Source organism: Leucopleurus acutus, assembly GCF_964270905.1.
Source record: "Leucopleurus acutus genome assembly, chromosome: Y".
Classification (NCBI taxonomy): domain Eukaryota; kingdom Metazoa; phylum Chordata; class Mammalia; order Artiodactyla; family Delphinidae; genus Leucopleurus; species Leucopleurus acutus.
In genome coordinates, this window is record NC_139164.1 from 16067214 (window position 1) to 16087225 (window position 20012).

The window sequence follows — 20012 nt, forward strand, 5'->3', positions numbered from 1 at the left end:
TAAGCATTACTATAGATTTTTTTTTTCCTGTTTGGGGTACTTGTCTCACTTTGTCTTAAGTAACAGAGAGGAGCGAAAAGTTGCTAGTGAAAGGTTCAGGAGAGGTTTAGTAGATAATTGAACTAGTTTATAGAAAAAGTCCAAAAAGATATGCCATGAACTGAAAGCCTTTTTTGAGCGACAGCTGGCCCATCGCTATCCAGGGATTCTTTGTCTCTTTATTGCAAGACTTCTCTTCTTCAGTCTTGTCTTTGTTTTGGTGACTCTATAACATTCAGGCCTGTTAGGTAAACATGACTTTCCACACAACATTGTAGGGTTTTTTTTTTCAATCATCAACTGAAGTTTTGGAAATTTGAGATCCCTCAGAAGTGCAGTGAGGACTTGAAGGATCAGCATTCTTTCTCCTTCAGTGCAGCAAATAAACTGAAGCATGACAACTATCTCAGAAATCATGTCTCTCCTTGAACAATAGATTTTTATTGTAGAGCTGAGGAGGAGGCTGTTTGGGTAACACAAATATTGTTATTGTTAGGAAAACATAAGAGCATAAAGCTCTTTTCCACTGAGGGTGAAATTTATCTCCCAGGATACAAAAAGTTGATTTTTTTCTTTCTGTTTCTTCTAGAAAGGCAGAAAGAAATGATGATAAATAACTTCTAGAAACACAAATAGCAAATGACATTCAAGCCCCAGACAGCTGTTGACTTTGACAGAACCATCAACTGGACGTTAGGAGCATTTTTGTGCTGGAACTTCTGCAGGTCTTGTCCCTCTACAACTATCAATTCCCTCCTCCAAAGATTTTCTCTATAACAGCAAACAGTGTAAGAATTATTGAATAACTGTCTTGGAAAAACAATTGTAGCCCTCTTTGCCATTAAAAAATGTGACTGGACTCTTAAAATGCTGTACTTCTGATTAAAAACACAACAATAACCTATTGTATACACCTTTCCTTTGGATTTATTCTTCTTTACAAGTGAAGCGATTAAGATTAGAATTCTTATAATTGGGCTCAAACATTGCAATGCTTCTCTCCAGAAAAATCAATGCAGAAAAAAACCAGAACCCTATGTTCTCCTGTTAATTGCTACCACCTGCCTTCTGTAGGCGCTTGAACTATTTTTTTGGTTGTCTCAGTATATACCTGATTTTGAGCAACAGTAGGTTAGTTTGGCACTTCTTTACTTCTTGCCACCTAATGTCATCCCAGATTATCTTGCTGAATCAAATTTTTGAGCTCTCAACTTTCTTTTCAATCGGCTCACCTCTGTTGCTGAGCTGTCAGGCCTACTAGGGATTCAGCTTTGTTGCACCAATGCATACTTCAAGGATGTTTCAGAATTCACACTTCAAAATTAAAATATACATTTTCTTTTCAGTGACTGAGCCATGAAACACAATCACATGGGATAAGGAAGTGGTAGAGTACAACAGAAAAAAAAAGACTACAACACAGAAGCAAGTACTTCTTGGGGAATTAGTTTTCTCATACATGTGTTTCCCAGGGCTCAGAAAACACTAATTTCTGTGTCATTGGTATTTTTTCTTTGTTCTACTCTGCTACTTCCTTATCCCATATGATTCCATTTCATGCCTCAGTCACCAAGTAAGAAAATGTATATTTTAGGTTAGATTTTAACTTTAAGCACATTTTTGTAGTGAGCCCCAGTGCTAAAAATGTTAGCACTTGGGGTGTTAGCTGGAAGCTGGAAGATAGGATCCAAAAGACTCCTCGTAATCCCAAACACAGGGCTAACTATGTGGCCGGGAGACACAGACGATGGGTCCCTCCTCGAACCATAGATCATTTAACTAGAATCCTGCCGGGACCAAGGGACCTTGACATCGGAGTTGCCTGATGTCACATGTGTGAAGCTTCCATATTTCAGAACATTGCACAGTTATAAGGCTGTTGTAATGGGGATAATGTGTCCTACCACTGTGCTGATGGGTAGCTGATTTCAAATGGTTCTGCATGGTCCCTGCCCATTGGGAGTCTTTCTCTTCCTGCCATCACCTGAAGGTGAAGACATTCACTCTCCATTCTAAGAGGAGCTTATGTCCCAGGCCAGCACGGGGTGAGGGTGGTGTGAGGATAGTTGGGGAGAAGAGGGTAGGGAAAATTCTTGTGTCTTTATGAGAGTCACTCCAACCCAGAGAATGCCTGGGCAGTGGGTTGGCTGCTGTCAGCTGCAGGTCCTCAGACACAGGAGGGAGAGGGTGGGCTCTGTGCTCTTGGCTCCAGCAGTTTTCTTTTCAACCTGCCACCCCTCCCCCCATTGTGATCCCTTTCCCTTATTCTCTCCATTCGAAGTTGAGAAGGCAACATTTTCTTATTTCTAAGAACAGAAAAAGACACCTTGCAAGTATACATTTGAATCTTTCTCCTTGGAATTAGGTTAGTAGATTTTCTTTATTCCCAAAATAGTTAAGTGCCTGAAGCTTTTCCTTCTGGTTCTAGTAAAGAAAAAAATTTTCAATGATGCACGTAAAAGATGTTAAGGCAGACTTTATTCAGGACCATCGTGATAGGTATAGGTACCACTGCAATGGGATTTTTTTTTTTTTTTTTTGGCCACGCAGCTTGTGGGATCTTAGTTACTTGATCAGGGATTGAACCTGGGTCCTCAGCAGTGAAAGCATGGAGTCCTACCACTGGACTGCCAGGGAATTCCTATGCAATGGGATTTTACAGTGGGGGAGAGAGATTGGGCTCAACTTCAAATGTGGCATGGACAAGTGGGATTTTACTGCCAAGGAGCAGAGTGGGGGTCAGTGGATGGAAAGTTACTAGGAGGAACCATCAGAGCTAAGGGGGTTTCTAGCTAAACTGACCTGATAGGATCCTTGTTGAAGACAGGCCAGGGTGATCAGACATCACCTGGAGGATGGTGGAGGGTGAGGAACCTGATCAGATATCAAGGGGGCTCAGATAGCGAGGGAGGGGCCTCTGGTTAGACTGACTTAGCAGGGTTCTTGCTCAAACTAGACTTTACAAGAAGTGCACAGATGGCTTACAAGAAGGTTCAGGATCCTGACTAAAGTTTGTCTCTGTTAAAGTTTAGCTGGCAAAGAGTGAGAGAATTTTGACCATGAGCTGAGGAGAAAAGAGGTTATCAGTATATAAGTGGAAGAATTCCCCATGGTAGGGAAGGGGAGAAACAGGGAACAATAGAGGCAAACATTTCAAAACATTTTCCTTCTACATGTTCTGTAACCTCACTGAGCACACAATCCCTCCATATCCCAACTTGTCACCAGTACAGGTCTTGAGTTCTTAAAGATGAACTCTAACAACTCTTAAGAATCTAATGTGAAGTATGGTAGACAGCACTGGACGTATGAATACCTTACCCAGGCAGTCTGGGAGACTGAAAAATCCCTAATGTAACACATGGAATTTTTAATCATGCTTAAAACTCTTGTTCAGATAGTTCAACAAACCCTAATTAAGCCCATAGAACATTTTCTGCTAGCATTGAGGATTACAAAGAGGGGTAAAAATCTCTGCTTTCATGGAGTTTAGAGTTGAGCATGAGAAATAAACACACGAATGAGACAGGCAACAGTAAAGTCCATACAAATAAAGAAATAGTACAGAGCTGGGAGTGATTTATGCTCATGGAGAGAGGGAGTTTTCAGGGAAATATTTACAGAAGTGATAAGTCCTGACTTGGGTTTTGGAGAAGCTAGGTAGCCCTTGGACAGATGTCTGGTGATCAAGTTTAGACCAAGCCTGAGATGTCAAAGGGACAAACCAGTATCCATCCAGCAGACTAGAGGAATCCATGCTCTTGAATTTTTGGAAAGAAAACAAAGAAGCATCAGCAGCCCTAGTTGGTCATTTGTCATTTTAGAAATGCACCTGGTCCATTTGGGAAGGTTATCTGGTGCTGCCAGTGGCTTTCAGTGAAGTCCAGTGCACTCAGAGTTCAGCATGAACCTACTGAGAATGAAGGCTGTTTCAGAGAATTCTTTGTGATCCTGTATACGAGGACTTGGTGGACTGGTTTGGCTTACTTTGGTCAAGTGGTCAGCAAGTACTGACTGAGAATTCAGAGAACACCCTCGTTGGGGATTCCTGTTGCAAAGTTCCAGGTCACACAGAAGTATATCTGTGCAAAGTGACAGCTCATCCAGGTGTGCAATTGAGCCTAGGATATTCAGTTTTACACAAGACCTTCAAGGACAGGACCTTCATTCCTTCTAAAAACAGGGTTCTGTAGTTAGAAGCAACTTTATATTAGGTAGTCCTACACAGGATATAATTTGATTCCATGCTTTGGTGTTTTATTGAGTGTTGATTTAAGGTATTTTAAAACCTGCTCTTGAATATATTCTTTGCAAATTGTTCAATGTCCCTTTCATAAAGATCTATACAATAAATTCTCAAAAATTAAAAAGAGATCCTGATAAACTGATACCCTTTTTTTCAGTTAATGAGAATGATGTAACTCAAGATGTTTTACATTTTACCTTAGCTATCAGGAAGCTCAGAGGTCAGTATTCTGGTCAATTCCATCATTCTAGTTTTCTAGGTCTCTTGCTCTCTTACCCATTACAAAATTCTCCTATTGTGTGTGTGTGTATATATATATATATTATATATATATATAATATATATATATATAATATATATTATAAGTGATTTCAAATCCAGTTTTTAGAAACAGTGGGAGTATAAAAAAATGTGCAATGAAACCATAACATTTTATTAAATAGTATTGCCTCATTTTCTAAATCATATATGTGGAAACTCTTCTGTATTAAGCATAGGTGAGGGTTCTGATTGTGGCTGCTATTCACTTGAAAGTATTATTGACAGGAAAGCACTCTCATTCCTACTGGAATGCCTATGTGGATAGTTCCTCTGTTAAACCCTCATAGATTAACTCGCTCATCTCAGGACACTCATATCACTCTAAGCACTCATGTATATGTGTGTGGGTAGCCATAACTGTCATTAGATATGTATTTCATAGAACATAGAAATTTAGAGCTGGAAGGAATGTAATCACCCAAATCCCACTTAGCTAAAACGATAGTTGGGCATTTTGCAACCACTAAGAGATTACAACAGAAGTTATCATGCTGTAGGTTATTGCATGGACTCTATGGCACTGTCTTCCAAATGTGTAGACTGGGCCTAAGAGACTCTGGGTGGTGTTTGCATTGTTCTTCCTTGAATGGCAAACAGAAACTTGGCTTTGGGACTTTCTTCTTGAAAATAAATTTTCATCTAGTTATTTGTTTCTGGTTTCTGTTTATATAAAACTATATTCTCCTCTGGAAGCTGTGGTCCTTGAGGGCAGGGGCTATGTCTCAGTCATCCTTTTTTTTTCCCTCTGACACCAGCTCAGGTCCCAGCACAAAAGTTGACGGAATGAATGAATGAATGGCAGACTCTCTTTGGTAGGACTGTACGTTCATTCGAGGAAGATCTTAACCTTGACATTTCTTTTCTGCTTACAAGATGCACTGCCCATAGAGAACACAATGGACAGTGACTGACAAAAACAGAGGATACAGCTGAGTCAGTGAGCAAAGCATCATCTTAGGAGGTTGGCAAGTAGCTTTAGTTGCTGCTGTCACTATCAATACCAATCAGGTAGCTGCTCAGGCAGATCCAGGCTAGGAGGGAAGGTCCAAAGCATGCAGTGATGAAAGAATCAGAAAGATGTGGTGACAGATTTGCTGTCTGATGATGGAAATAAGGGAGATGAAAGTGATGCCAAAGTTATGAGTAGTTTTGTGTCTAGGAAGGCAGTATTGCTGTACCTGGAGACTGGAAGCTGACAGGAAGAAAATTTGGGGGGAAAAGTAAAATCATTTGTGGGTGGTTGCGCAGAGTTGTCAGAAGCCCAGTTTCCTTCATTTCCCTAGGGTGTGGCCCTTGTCTGTGTGGTCCACAGGGCTGCCAGTGCTCTAGCTATCATGGTGGAGTCAGACATCAAAACAGAGAAAGGGGAAGAAGAGGGAAAACAAAGGCCATGGGTGAAGGTTAGATTGTTAAGAGGTTTCCTGGAAAGGCATACACTTGTGCTTAAATCTTATTGGCCAGAACTTTGTTACATAGCTGTATCTGTTGCCAAGGAAGTTTGGGAAATGCAGTGTTTTTAGTCAAGCCCATGCCCTAAATGAAATTAGGAGGTCTTTCACTATGGAAAATGTGAGGCTGAATATTGAGGAGGCACGAACAGTCTATATCACACAAAGTTAGACATAGAACTTGGTCTCTGACTCCTAATCGAGTGCTCTTTTAACTCTATTATGAACTCTATATTGTAGTGGCAGAGAGGGAGACTGAGAAGTGCCCAAGTCTTGGTGGTCAATGTCCTGGCTCTGCCATTTACTGTTACCTTAGACATAGCATATAATTTCCATTGAATCCCTGCGAAATGATTTGTTGGATAAAATGATCTCTGAATTTCTATCAGCTAAAATATCTTATGATTTAAAAAAATTATGGTAGTTAAAACTGAGTGAATGATTTGACACATCAAAGGAATCTATGTAGTTATTTCATGGATGGTCGTTCTGGTTTGAGATTCATAATGGAGACCCATGATTAGGCTTTACAGACTCATGATTAGGATTGCAAACACACCTCTTCTCAGAGACAGTTTGCCCAAAGAAAGGCTAAAGTGGTTGTCTACTCAACAACTATTTTTCCACTTTTTCCTTGTCAACAGGTTCCCAATTTTATTTGAATGTTGGTCAGAAATCCTGTGGTAACTTGACTCCAAAGATGGCTGGCATGAATTCTCCCCTTCCTGTACAAGAATGTCACTCTCCCATTGGAAGTGGAGTCTCTAGAATCTGGGCTGGACTGGTTTGACCCATAGAATATGGCAGAAGAGTATGACATAATAGAATAGGGCTAGTTCCAGACTTACAGTTAAAAAGAACTGGCAGTTTCTGCCTCCTGTCATTTATGACTGCCATGTAAGAAGTTTAGGCTGCTCTGCTAGAAAGAGAGGCTGTGTGCAGGCATCCTGAAGGACCAGATGTGTGAGCAAGGAAGCTGTCTTGGAGAACATCCAGCCCAGTTGTGGCTTCGGGAGATTCCAGCCCATCATTATCTGACTGTAGCCACATAAGAGCCCCCAGAAATGCCCAGTTGAGTCCAGTCAACTCACAAAACCATGAGTGATAAGAGTAAATCATTTTAAGCCACTAAATTTTTGGATAGTTTGTCATGTAATAATAGATAACGAGAATAAATGTGCTCAGGAAATGTCCTCTTGCCAGTCCCAGGAGGTGAATCATGATTAGTTTAAGCCAATGTTGGTAATTCAAGGCTTTTGCCAGAGTATTTTAGGGGGATACATTTGACCAGTTCAGTCAATGAGATGCTGGATGGCATTTCCTTACAGCTAAAAAGAGACTTCTGGGAGGAAATGTATGTGTTTTTCATTCTGACATTGTGTAAACTTTTGACTTCTTGAACCATGGCAATCATATTGTGACTACAAGGAGACAGCTCTAAGGATCAAGCCAGTAAACTGAGGATGACAGAGCAAAAAAATATGGAGGGGGTTGTGTCCTTGAAATCAATCCCCAAATCTCCCAAACCCTAGATTTCTTGTTACATGATAAAATAAACCCTTTTTATTTAAATCAGTTTGAATTGTGTCATCTAATACGTACAGCTGAAATCATCCTAATTTATACACTGGAAAAAGAAATCTCTCTAGTACTCCCTTCCACTGATGGAGAAAGAAAATATTGAAATTGCAAAGTCTCTTCTCTTTCTTTATGTGACTGTGGATCTCAGAGTAGCTAGTCCTTCCAGAGTCTTGGATGTGCAAATGTGGTAGCTGGGGTGTGGGTGAGACCTAAGTTGCTTTACATAATGAAATGAAAGGATTTTCATTTTGAGAGAAGGGGGCCAGAGTACAGAGGATCAGGGAGGGAGGATGAGAATCTTGAGCCCAGATGTGAGTAGGTATGTGTTTGTCTGTGTGTGTGAATGGGGAATGAGAAATAGGAGGGGGAGCTGGATTTCAAGGAGAAAGACGAGAAAGTCTGGTAGCATGAAGACTTCACTGAATGTGGGATGAGCTCCAGGTTCAGTCTGGGGAGGAGCAGTGCAAGTGAAAAGGAGAGTTAGAGGAAAGGAAGTCAGAGCCAGAGGCAGCTTGGGGGAATGTGAGCCTCAGGGATTTATAGGAATCTTGGGCATGGGGAGTGGGCAGCTGACATGTCAGTTTTTAAAAAATCTTTAATTCTGGAAGTGCAAAATGACCTCTTCTGACATATTGATTTCAGACTAGCTTCCTAGACAACAATTATGTGCTAAAAACATATTTCCCCCCACCAAGTTTCAAGTAGTCAAATTCAACACAGTTTTCTTCAAGTCACTATTTAGCTGTTTAGCTCTTAGGCCATATCAGGACTAACTGAGATATGCCAGGATAGCCTGCAACGATAGTAAATGATCTGAGTGACTGGGAAGCAGTGTGATTCAACAGACAGAGGGCAGAGCTTTACCAGGAGGTCTGGTTAGTTCTCACTGACTTCCTGAGTGACCTGAGCAAGGTGCTCATTGATTCCAAAACTCAGTCTCTTCATCTGTAAACTAAATAGCTAACCTAAATCAGTTCCTTTTTTAAAAATTAAAAATATCATTTAAAAATGACCAAAAAATGTTGTTAGAAAATAAATACAAGCAGTATGCTGGCAGACTTGCCTCTAACATTTGCAGTTCCTGAAGGAAAAATGAGGTCTACATGACGTATGTCTAAATAGCTAAAGGTTATAAATTAAGGTAACAAACCACTAAGTAAAAACATTCAATCTGTAAGGACAAAAAAGGAAATTAAAATTAAGAGGATTAATTCTTCCTTCATAAGAGATTTCCCTCCTTTTCTTTCTCTTAGAGCATTTATGTTAGAAAACTTGTCACTGAAGTTCTTTCTGAATCTCTTTGAAATGTGTGTAAATCATTTTAGAAGCTAAATAAGTCACTTGTCTGTCTGTTTATGACCCAGGAATGTCTTCCTCAGGACTTGGGAGCCAGCTCTTTGAAATGTAATCAATGATTTACAGTTAAACCTCAAACCTCTCCCCTCCTTCAGCTAGGACCTGCTGTAAGTGGGAAGCTTAACCAGGGAAAGGTGGTTTGAGTTAAAGTTCTTTCTCCATGTTCTTTCTCCACGTTCTTTCCCCATCTTCCCCTTCCATCCCTCTTCTGGCATCTTTTATGATCCCTGACACTTTCAGAGGGGAAAGAGGGAAGGAGAGCAGTAAGGAGGCAGGAAAGTTACTGGATGATTTTGCTCTTTCTGAATCTGGCAGTTTTTAACAATGGACTCTTTCTCTTATGAGTGTTTGCACGGGCTCTTTTGGGATACCCAGCCACTAGGGAGTTCCCACCTGTATTTTCCTTGGTAAGAATGATGAACTTCTTTCCCACTATGTAGTTCCTAGAAATACACTACTACTTTCAGCTGAGGTCGGTCCACCCTTTCAAATGGCCCAATTAGATAGGCCCCGAGAAGACATCAAGCTGCTTGTTTCTCCCCTGCATCCCACATCTGGCTCATGGGCATCGCTCAAGTCTCTTTGCTTCCATCAGCTCTGGCAGTGAGGGCCACCCCCAGAACAGCCACCACTCCTTCAGCTCATCCATCAGTAGCGAGACAGCCTGTCTCTCTTTTGCCATTTTTCAGATGGGATCAGACATGAGTTCACTGTATCCCCCTCTTGCCCCTAACTTCAGGGGATGTTTGTTTCTTTCTCTAAGTAGTCTCTCTGGAGTCCCTGCCTCTTAACTTGAGATATACAGGGAGCACCTCAAACCCTCCCCGACTTGGTGGTATACTCATTTTATATCAATGGATTTCAGCAAATTGTTCCTTTCAGAGAAGTATTCCTCAGATCCTCTTAATTTCCCATAACTTAATCCTTTTGTATCTTTGAATAGGGAGAGATGTTTTAAGATTTCAGTAACAAGTTTTTGGATTATTTGCATTGAAAATTAGGCTGGTATCAGACTTTGGTATACTATATTCACTGCATCTTGGTGCCTCAGTTAAAACTCCCAGTTTAACATAGTGTTATATCAGCTTTTACTTTTATCATTATTTGTTTTTGTTGTTATCTACCATTAAAAAATGATTTAATAGTGTTCCATAGTATGAATGTTACAATTTATTTAAATCTTCTTCTGCTGTAGTCACTGAGGTTGTTTTCAATTTCTCTTTATAAACAATAATGCACAAAGATATGTTCAAGGATGTTTATCTTTATGTACATGTCTGCGATTTCTGTAGAATAGATTCCTAAAAGTAGTTATTTCTAGGTAAAAGGGCAAATACAATTGAAAATTGGAATTGCTGCCCAATTTCCACTTCCATAGCAGTGTTTCTCACCTTCCTGATAATATTAGCATTTTTACCAGTGCTATGGGTAAAGGTTTTTTCCTTGTTTCAATCTACATTTTCCTAATTAGCAGAGAAGTTCCTCATCTTTACATATCTTTATTGACCAGTAGTATATCTTCTTTAGTGAATTTCCTTTTCATAACTTGCATACTTTATTCGATCGGTTAATTTGTCATTTTTCTTATTGATTTCCAGGTGCTTTTAATATACTGGTATTAATCTAGTCCTGTGGTTTTCAAATTGTTGTCTATGGAGGCCCAAGTTTCTGTGGAGCTGTGTGAGGTGTGTGGGTGTATTTCCCCGAAAATGAAAGGCAGAATGGGCAGGGCTCTTGGTTCCCTCAACCATGCTTCGACCAGAGCAGCTCTCCTTTACTTTACTTAGAGATTAGAGTCTATATAAGATTGTGTGTTTTTTTAAAAGGATCTATTGCTTAAAATAAATGTTTAAACCAGATCATCTTTAAGTATCACTATTGCTTGGAAGTACTATGATCTTTGATTCTGTGAATTAAAAAAAATAATACTGTGGCCTGTCAGGAATAGGAGGTAGAACCAGGCTTAATAGATGATCACCTTTTTCAGAGCTTAAGGTGTTTACTCATTTGCTAAGTATTATTGGGCACCTACTTTGTGTTGGGCACTGTGCTAAGTGCTGACACAGCTTACACAAGACAGCTGGTTCCTACCCTCTTAGAATATTGATTGGTGGGAAGACAGAGAGTAAACAAATAATGGCAAACAAAGGATGTTGAGGATTATGAAAGTGACATATGTCATGTTATCCTAACCCAGTTTGAAGGGTCATGGGGAGTGGTGTTCAGTTGTAAACTGAAAGTAACCGTGAGCTAGAAAGGGGATGGGAAAAGGGGCTAAAGATTGGGGATGGGTGGGCAGGAGGCAGGACAATAAGTAATATAAGTAAATTTAAATTTTCTTGGAGTACTGCCCTGATTAATGACCCAGCCTTCAAATGAGCAAATCTAGAGAGATTTTTATTTACCTTATTTTACTTTCATATATACAGTATATAAAAAATAAATAGGGCTTCCCTGGTGGTGCAGTGGTTGAGAGTCCGCCTGCCGATGCAGGGGTTACGGGTTCGTGCCCCTGTCCGGGAAGATCCCTCATGCCGCGGAGGGGCTGGGCCCGTGAGCCATGATGGCTGCTGAGCCTGCGCTCAGGCCCGTGTCCGGAGCCTGTGCTCCGCAACGGGAGAGGCCAGAGCAGTGAGAGGCCCGTGTACCGCAAAAAAAAATAATAATAATAAAAAATAAAATAAACAAGTAAATATAGTAAAGTGAGCTGCCATTCTTCCCTATTTTCTTCCCACCTTCCTCTCCCTGTCCCCTCTTTCCACCTTTTTAAGGTGAAAGTAAACCTTTACTTCAGTAACTTGAAAATTAAAATTGTATTTAGAAGATGGAATATTCCTAAATTGACAGTCTTCTAAATAGCAATAACATGGAAATTTGAATGAGAAATAAGATTTTTAACAAAATTCCAATAACACAAAGAACCACTTGACTTGAATTCAGCCAAAACAATTGATCCAGAATTTACAGTCACTGAGAGACTTCAAACAGAAGTGAACATGCTGTAGGTTATATGGGCTTTGCTGGGCTCTCTCCAAAATGAATATACAGAGCCCAAGAGAATCAGGTGGTTTTCATGTAGGTCTTACCTGGGTAGAGAACCTGAATTTAGCTGTTGGAAATATGTTTTCTGTACAGGGTGGGATTATGCTCCAGCACCCTTCTGTCTTTCTCCTTCTTTTCATTATCAAATATTTAAGAGAGAATAGTCTATTCTCTGTGTTTCCATTTTCTCATCACCACTCACTACTTACTTTCTTGCAATTTAGCTGTAGTTCCCATTTCTCTAAAGAGATGTTCTTGACATTCACTGGTAACTCCCTGATCCCTAATCCAGTAGTTTTTGGTTCAGTTCTTCTCAGCCTGGTGTTTCCTGTAGTGTCTCGTACCCTTGTTCTCCTGTTTTCTCCAAACTTGCTTGGAAAACTTTGTTGTAATGACTATGCTCAGTTTTCCCCCTTGTATATTTCTGACCCCTTTGTCTACTCCTTCACTGCCTACCCTTCTTTTTCTCCCCTGACAATATTTCCAAGACTCCTTCTCTGTCTTCTTTTACCTTCCTTCTTATGGAGCTGAGTCTCATATTTCTATAGCCAGACCTGGTCAGGCTTTAATCCAGCATTTGTTGATTGCTTGACATCCCTACCTGATTACCTCCACCCTCTACCCAGCACCCAGGTACGTCCTGTTTATGTTAACAGTACCTGTATTCTCCAAGTTATCCAGAGTTCAGTGTCATATTTGACTCTTCTCTTCCTCTTCACCTCTTGAATCTGGTAAATCACTAAGCCTTTTTTTTTTGACTGCACTTCACTGCATGTGGAACTTCCCTGACCAGGGATCGAACTCACACCCCATGCAGTGGAAGTGCAGAATTTTACTCACTAGACCACCAGGGAAGCCCTTTTTGCTTTTTTTCTTCACATTTCTCTCTCATCTTTCTTCCTTTACCTTCCCACTGGCTAGAGTAACCATACTCCCTAGTGTCCTCAGGACAGTTTGGATTTACACCCGCCCAGTATCCCATCCTGTTAACACCCTCTTTAACTCACAAAAATGTCCTGATTAGGACCATGAGACAGCCACCCTACAACTTACACAGCACTAGATCAGATCTTCAGTCCCTCTTGCAATACCTCTTAACTGGCATCTTCCCTCTAGGTTCTCCCTGGATGTATGCTTACTGGAAAAGATTGATCCTCTACTTTAAAACCGTCACCAACCCATCACTGCCTTTTAAACAGAGTAAATGCTCTTTGGTCTTTGTTTAAGGCCCTCCACAATGTGGCCTCAAACTGTGTTTTCAGTCTCATTTCCTGCTTCTCTCTGAAAGGAAAGTATGGAGCATCAACAAATGAGGCATACGTGGACCAGCATTTTGACATGGTTGCCAGGGTGGGCATACAGAATATATTTTAGGGACTGCCGTAATTAGAAATGAGTCCTCTTTCTGGGATAGGCTCAACTTTGGTTCTCTTAATAACAATGAGATAGAAATTTCAGCGCTCTAAGAGACCCCTCACATGGTTTTTATTGTCCTTCTGCTCCAGTTCCGGGCAATATGAAGGTACTGTTTGAGGCTTCTGCCAAAAATGGAATGCTTCATGGTACGAGCCATCCAGCACCCCTGAACCAATGTGGTCCTCTTGGTTGAAGGGATGCTCACAGAGGGATTGCCCACAACCCACAGCCATTTCCTGGGCATGACCAGGCACTGCTTCCAAGGATGGAGATGTTTGGCCTTTTGAGGCAGATATAGAGTCTAATATCCAACACAACTTTCTTATCTCATATAAGATTGGCTTTTTAATCTCTAGTGGAAATATTACTCAATAAACAAGTATAATTTGTATACAAGGATGAACTTGGCTTTCCCCTAAGAATTTTGGATACCTTCCCTTGCTGCTGTGCATGGTTTTTTCATGTCTTGTGTAGGGCTTTTGTGGATAGAAAGAACCACTTATAATACTTCAGTTTTAAATTAATAATTCATAAAAATTGTTTTAATGATATCTATTTTATTAAGCTTTTAAAAATAAAATCTATTAAAATAACAATTCTACTTTTTCTTAGATTATTTAATTAACTCTTTGAAAAGAACAGAGACTCTTTAAACAAGTCCTATCTACAAATCCAGTTTAAACAAATTCTTAAGCATTTAAAAATACACCAATTATTTAATAGATTTTATTTTCTTTTATACAAATTTGAATACTGATAGGGCAAATGATTGACTCTAACAAGGGGAAACTTCCCAAGCACTTAAAAAACTCTTGTAAATCTACTGCATTAACTTGGAAGCATAGTAAAACAAATGATAAGCATGAAGAAATTCTCTGAAACATTCTAGTATTATTTAGCATGTTTTGAAAAATTCTCTTAATCCTTTCAAAACAATTCTGAAAGTATTTACACATTTTTTATGTTGGAATCACAAAGCTTAATAACCTGTCAGAATCCCTAATATACCAAATTCTCCTAAAAATACTTTAATAACAGATACATACTGATTGTCCTAATGGTAAAACTTTTTCCTGAATATAACACAAAATTTTTAATACTATGGGCTTGATTTATTTCATTATATTTCTATTTCATTCAAGCCTTTCCCAATCTGGATAATATATTGATACTTACGCATTAGAATATTTCCTCTAGTGGGTGAGCAGAGTTGGTTATTGGGTTAACAAGTCATGGCCAGGATGTGATCAGAGGTGAGAGATGGGATGTGGGGATTGAGGTCTACAAGCATCTATGATGATTCTGTAATACCAGCCAGGGTTAGCTAATCTTCCAAGTTTCTACATCAAGGAGAGAACTTCAAATCCACACTTTGACCCATTCTTATTATTTCATGTGAGTCTTCACCCCTATCCAGATTGCAGTTAACTTTATTCAATTAATTTATTTACTGCTCGGTTTAAATCAGCATCCTTTTCATCCAGGCTTTGAATGTATTTAGGGCAACACTGTCCAACAGAAATATGATGTGAGCTGCAATTGTGAGCCATACATTAAATTTTAGTGATAATTACATTAAAAAAAGAGACAAGTGAAATTAATAGTATATTTTATTTCACTCAGTATATCCAAGATATTACCATTTCACCAGGTAATCAATATAAAAATTACTTTTATTCTAAATCACTTTTACTCTACTACTGAAGCCAAAAGAAATTAAATTAGGATCAAGGTAGGAACTGGGTGGCTGTGAACAGAGTGTTTCAGGTTATATTTTAATAGAAAGTCTGGAGATTGCTGCTAGGATCTCTGTGGTTAGACATGTATCCTCTCTTCTAGAAGACTAAGCATCCTGAAGGTAGGAGGCATTTTCTTGCTGCCTCCCAACACCTGCTTCATTATCTAATAAACTCTAAGTAAATATGTTTTGAATGAATGAAAGAAAGTAAGAGAGAGAATGGCTTCACTGCTTCGTAGTGGACCTCATCAGGCCTAAGAGTAAGGATGCCCAAGGACAGGAAATTTCCCACCTTACTAGCAGATTTGGGACCTGGGACATGTCTCTTTATCAGAGTTGGAGGTTCAAATTTTGGGTGTTAAGGAAATCCTGGCAAGGGGTTCTCCTTTAGCCCATCAATACCTCAAATACCACATTCTGGCTCACTGAAGAAGAGTCTTTGAAGACTTTAGGAGCCACTCATACAATAGTTACATAATGGCTAATTCATTCTTGGGGCTACTGCATGTTGGGAAGGTAGACTGTTTACAATAATTTGTTATCACTGAATGTGATAACTAAAGTTATCACACTAAAGTCAGTGTGCTTTCCCTTTGACCTGGTAAATTCATTTCTGGGAAAGTAGCATAAGGAAATTTCAGAAATCTATATTAATGGTATTTTATGTATAACAAGCCACTCCAAAACAAAGTGGTTTGAAATAATAACTCAAAATGGCTCATGATTCCTTGGGTCACTGGTGTTACTTCTTGTCTGGGACTGCTCTCCTGATTTCAGCAAGGTTTGCTCAAATCTCAGTGTTCAGTTGGAGAGTTGACTGGTGGCTGGGTGATCTAGGATGGCTTCACTTACATGTCTGATAGTTGGCAGGTCTGCAGAAGGGATGGCAGCAACTTGGCCATGTGTCTCATCATTCAGCAAGGTAGCTCAGGCTTGTTGATATGGTGACAAGGGTTCCCAGGAGAGCAAGGGAGCCAAGCTCCAGTGTGAAAGCACCTGCATGCATCATGGTTTCTAATGTCCTATTTGCCAAGCAAGTCACATGGCTGAACTCAGAGTCAGAGCAGGGGGCACTGCACTCACAGTTACAGGACAAGAGGCATGGATACTAGAAGGGGAAGAACTGCTGTCATCTTTGCAATCAATCTGCATAGGCAATCAAGACATTATACATGAAAATGTTCATCACCATGATTTTTATAGTGTAGCAATACATAAATGTAATTCAATGTCCAATATGAGCGATAAAAAATTATGACACACTGGGAGAACTATTTGGTAGCTCTCATATAGTAATGTTAAAAATGCTTCTGATATACTGTTAATGAAAAAAGGATACCCAATTTTATGAAAGCTATGGTAACTATGTAATAAACATTAATACAGATAAAAAATGTTGGAAAGGAACATACAAAAATTTTCATAGCTGTATTGAGGGATGGCACCATGAGTCAGTGTGCTCTTCATTAATCAAAACGTCTCAAAAGTTATACCACATGTATATTATAAAATCTACCTAAAATTTTTTTCAAAATCAACTTTCCATGTTTATTAAAAAGAAATAATTTTGCACATTTCCAAATTATTAATGTCATACAGATGCTCAGAATATATGTTTCAACAACATTTTCTCTTGTGTATAAATGAAAAATTTACAATTTCTTATGAAAGAGTAATATAAGACTGCAAAAGCAAGAAGTAATATAAATGTGTTCAGGGGTCCTTTTCGACTTCAGAATTAAGGATTATTTTTATTTTACATCATTGCCTTTTCTCTTTTACTTTCCTTTTTAGTTTTATCATTTTAGGATTCCCTATTTTTAATTTTCATACAGAGGTTTCTTTAATTGATCATTATAATTAAGCATTAAGTTATAAGTTACAAAGTCATATTTTGCGGGATCCTAGAGTTCTAAATTATTCATTTCATTTACTGTTTTTAGATTAGTTCATCTGAAAATTTCCAGTTTATTGTTGTTGTTTTTTATTTTGTACAAATAAGAGGGCAGAAAAAATGGAAGGGCATAATAAAATAGATCTTCAAGTTTGTTGATCTTAAAGTTTATATTGGTTGATGCTCATGTGTCTTTACCAGACATCAGTTTTCTCCCAGAAGCCCTTGATTTTATTTTCTATAAACCTTGTTATACTCAATGTATTCCAGCAAACCCTTGCCGTTTCTTCTTGGACCTTAACTTCTTAACAAAAGCCATTTACTGATATCCTACTTTTTTTCAGTGTGATAGCAAATCAATAAATTAAAGATTAGTTCAGTGTGTCAGCTTTTCCTAAGCATTCTGGGACTCATTTACTACTTTGGTGGATGTGGAGGCCAGGTGGCAGCCTCACACAGAAATAATGGGTTTCTCTGTCAAACATTTCTAGAAGTTACCTTTCATACTAATTACTGAGCTCCAAACTACTTTAGACGAGAAATTGGATGTAGATCATAACTTCATATGGACTAGCATTACTAGTTAAAAGAAATTATTTTCAATACACCCTATTTTATATTACCCTACCAGGCTCAGATCCAGTTTTAGGAGGATTCTTTGGGGAGGTAGTTTGTTCATTACACAAAGCAAGCCCACTGCCTTGAGCTGACACAGCCTGCACTTTTTTTTCTCTTTCTTTCTTTTTTTTTCCCGTAGGGCACACAATTCCATAAGCTCTCTTCCACAATCCTATTTATATAACTGTGTGGGTGGGATATATTAGTGCTACACTGGATTTCATCAGTCTTATCTCTTGGAATCGGTACAGTCTATTTACTCTGATATTGTTCTGTTCAATCCTGCTAGCTTTTACCCAGCTTTCATTCCTCAGAGGTCCGTTCAGGGATCTGAGCTGCTTACTTTTTAGATCTCCCTGTTAGTATCACAGTCATTGCCGAGAACTCTCCCCTCAACTGAGAGTTTTACAATTCAAAACCTCATTACATTTTATAGAACCATATTTAGAATCTCTATCCCCAACTGTTTGAAATTGCCTTTATTTTTACTTAAGAGCATTTAGATATATGATCAGAAACGTTTTGTGTAGATGAAAAAGGACAGATTAGCCATAGAATGTGAGAGTATGGGAGGCGCATTAGAACAGTGGTCAGTGATCAGATTTAATATGTTGACGGCCAGTTTTGCTTGACAGGTCTAATGCCGTTCATTTACCGGTTTAGAGACAACGGTCAGAAAAAGCTCTATTCCAAAAAAGATATAATGTCAAAATAGTGGGAAAACTAGTGTTGGAAAATAGGGGAAAATGCACTTTGATACACCACTGGTAGGAATGTAAATTGATACAATCTTTCTGAAAAGCCATTTTACAATATATAGAAAACCTTAATAATTGCCTAATCCCAATGGCTCAGCAACTTAATTTACAAGATTTTACCCTAAGGAAATCTGGATTTAAGCACGGATAAAAGGATGTTCAACATAATATGGTTAATGATAACAAAATATTGGCAATAACTTAAATATCCAACAATAGGGGATGGTTGAATAATTTTAGGCGTATGCATAGTATGGCATATTATGCATCTCCTGAAAGTTATGCTTTGAAGAATATTTAATGATATAGAAAAATGTATGTTATATATTAAGTGGAAAAAAACCTCTTTATAAAATAATATACATAGTATACTACTATTTTGGAGGAAAGAAAAGTGTATTTATGCATAGAAAACCAGATTAGAAGTATATATACCAAAATGAGAGTGTTTATTCCTGGGTAGGGGCTTATGAATGATTCTTATTTTCTCCTTTGTGCTTTCCTTTACTTTCTAAATTTTCTATAATAAACAAGTATTCCATTTTCAAGTAGGGAAAATACTATTTTAGAAAATAATGGGAAATAGGAAGGCAAAAATCACTCAAAAACTGTATATAGTGCATATATACACACCCACTACAAGAATTCCCATTAGCAAAAATCTCTCAAAAACTGTATATAGTGCATATATACACACCCACTACAAGAATTCCCATTAACAAAGACATATTAACATTTGCAAAAAAGCACATGCAGGCTGCTAAAATGTGATGTGTGTGTGTATGTATTTGCAGAACCCGTGGTCTGAAAACCCAATGATCTCTATGCAAAAAGGCATAAACAGAATTAACAATCCATGTAATTTTCTCTTTCCATAGACAGATTGACTTAAATATTTTTTTTAAAAGAAATTTAAGGTTGGTAAAATAACAAAGCCATAGAATGTGATATGTTTCACCCACATCCTTCCTGCCCAGCCTATGCTTGAGAAGAGTTGTCAGCATTTTAGGGAGGGTGCCTGTGTATCTGTGGTCTGTGGGGACAGAGGGTGGCCTCAGGGATGTGGGCTGGGTGAGACATGGAGGAGGCGATGCTGCCCCTGTAGTGTTTGTGGGCTCCATTCTTACCTAACAGTGGAGACCAAGCAGGAGAACTTGACTCCAATACATAAAATAATGACAGATAAAATAATTGCAAAAGTAATTGGAAACATTTTCTTTTTTCTATTTCAGTTCCATAACAAGGAGGCACCTCAGATGGGGAGGGGGGGGGAGGGCCATGTCCTCATTTTCCTCCTGTCTGCTCTGCTCACCCCAGGACACCCTGGGTGACTTTCCTAAGAGGTCAAATAGGGTAAAATGCTCTCCCCTACCCAATTTAGGCTTCATTTCGATCAGTAAACCTATTATCATTGAACGGTGCACCGAACATGCTACTTGCCTGGCTGCTTTGTGAGCCATGGCACTGGGGCCGCTTCTGTTCCTTAAACACCTGTTTTCAAATCTGGTTCATTTACAGGAATTAGGATTAACCTTCTAATAGGCTAAACCAAGAG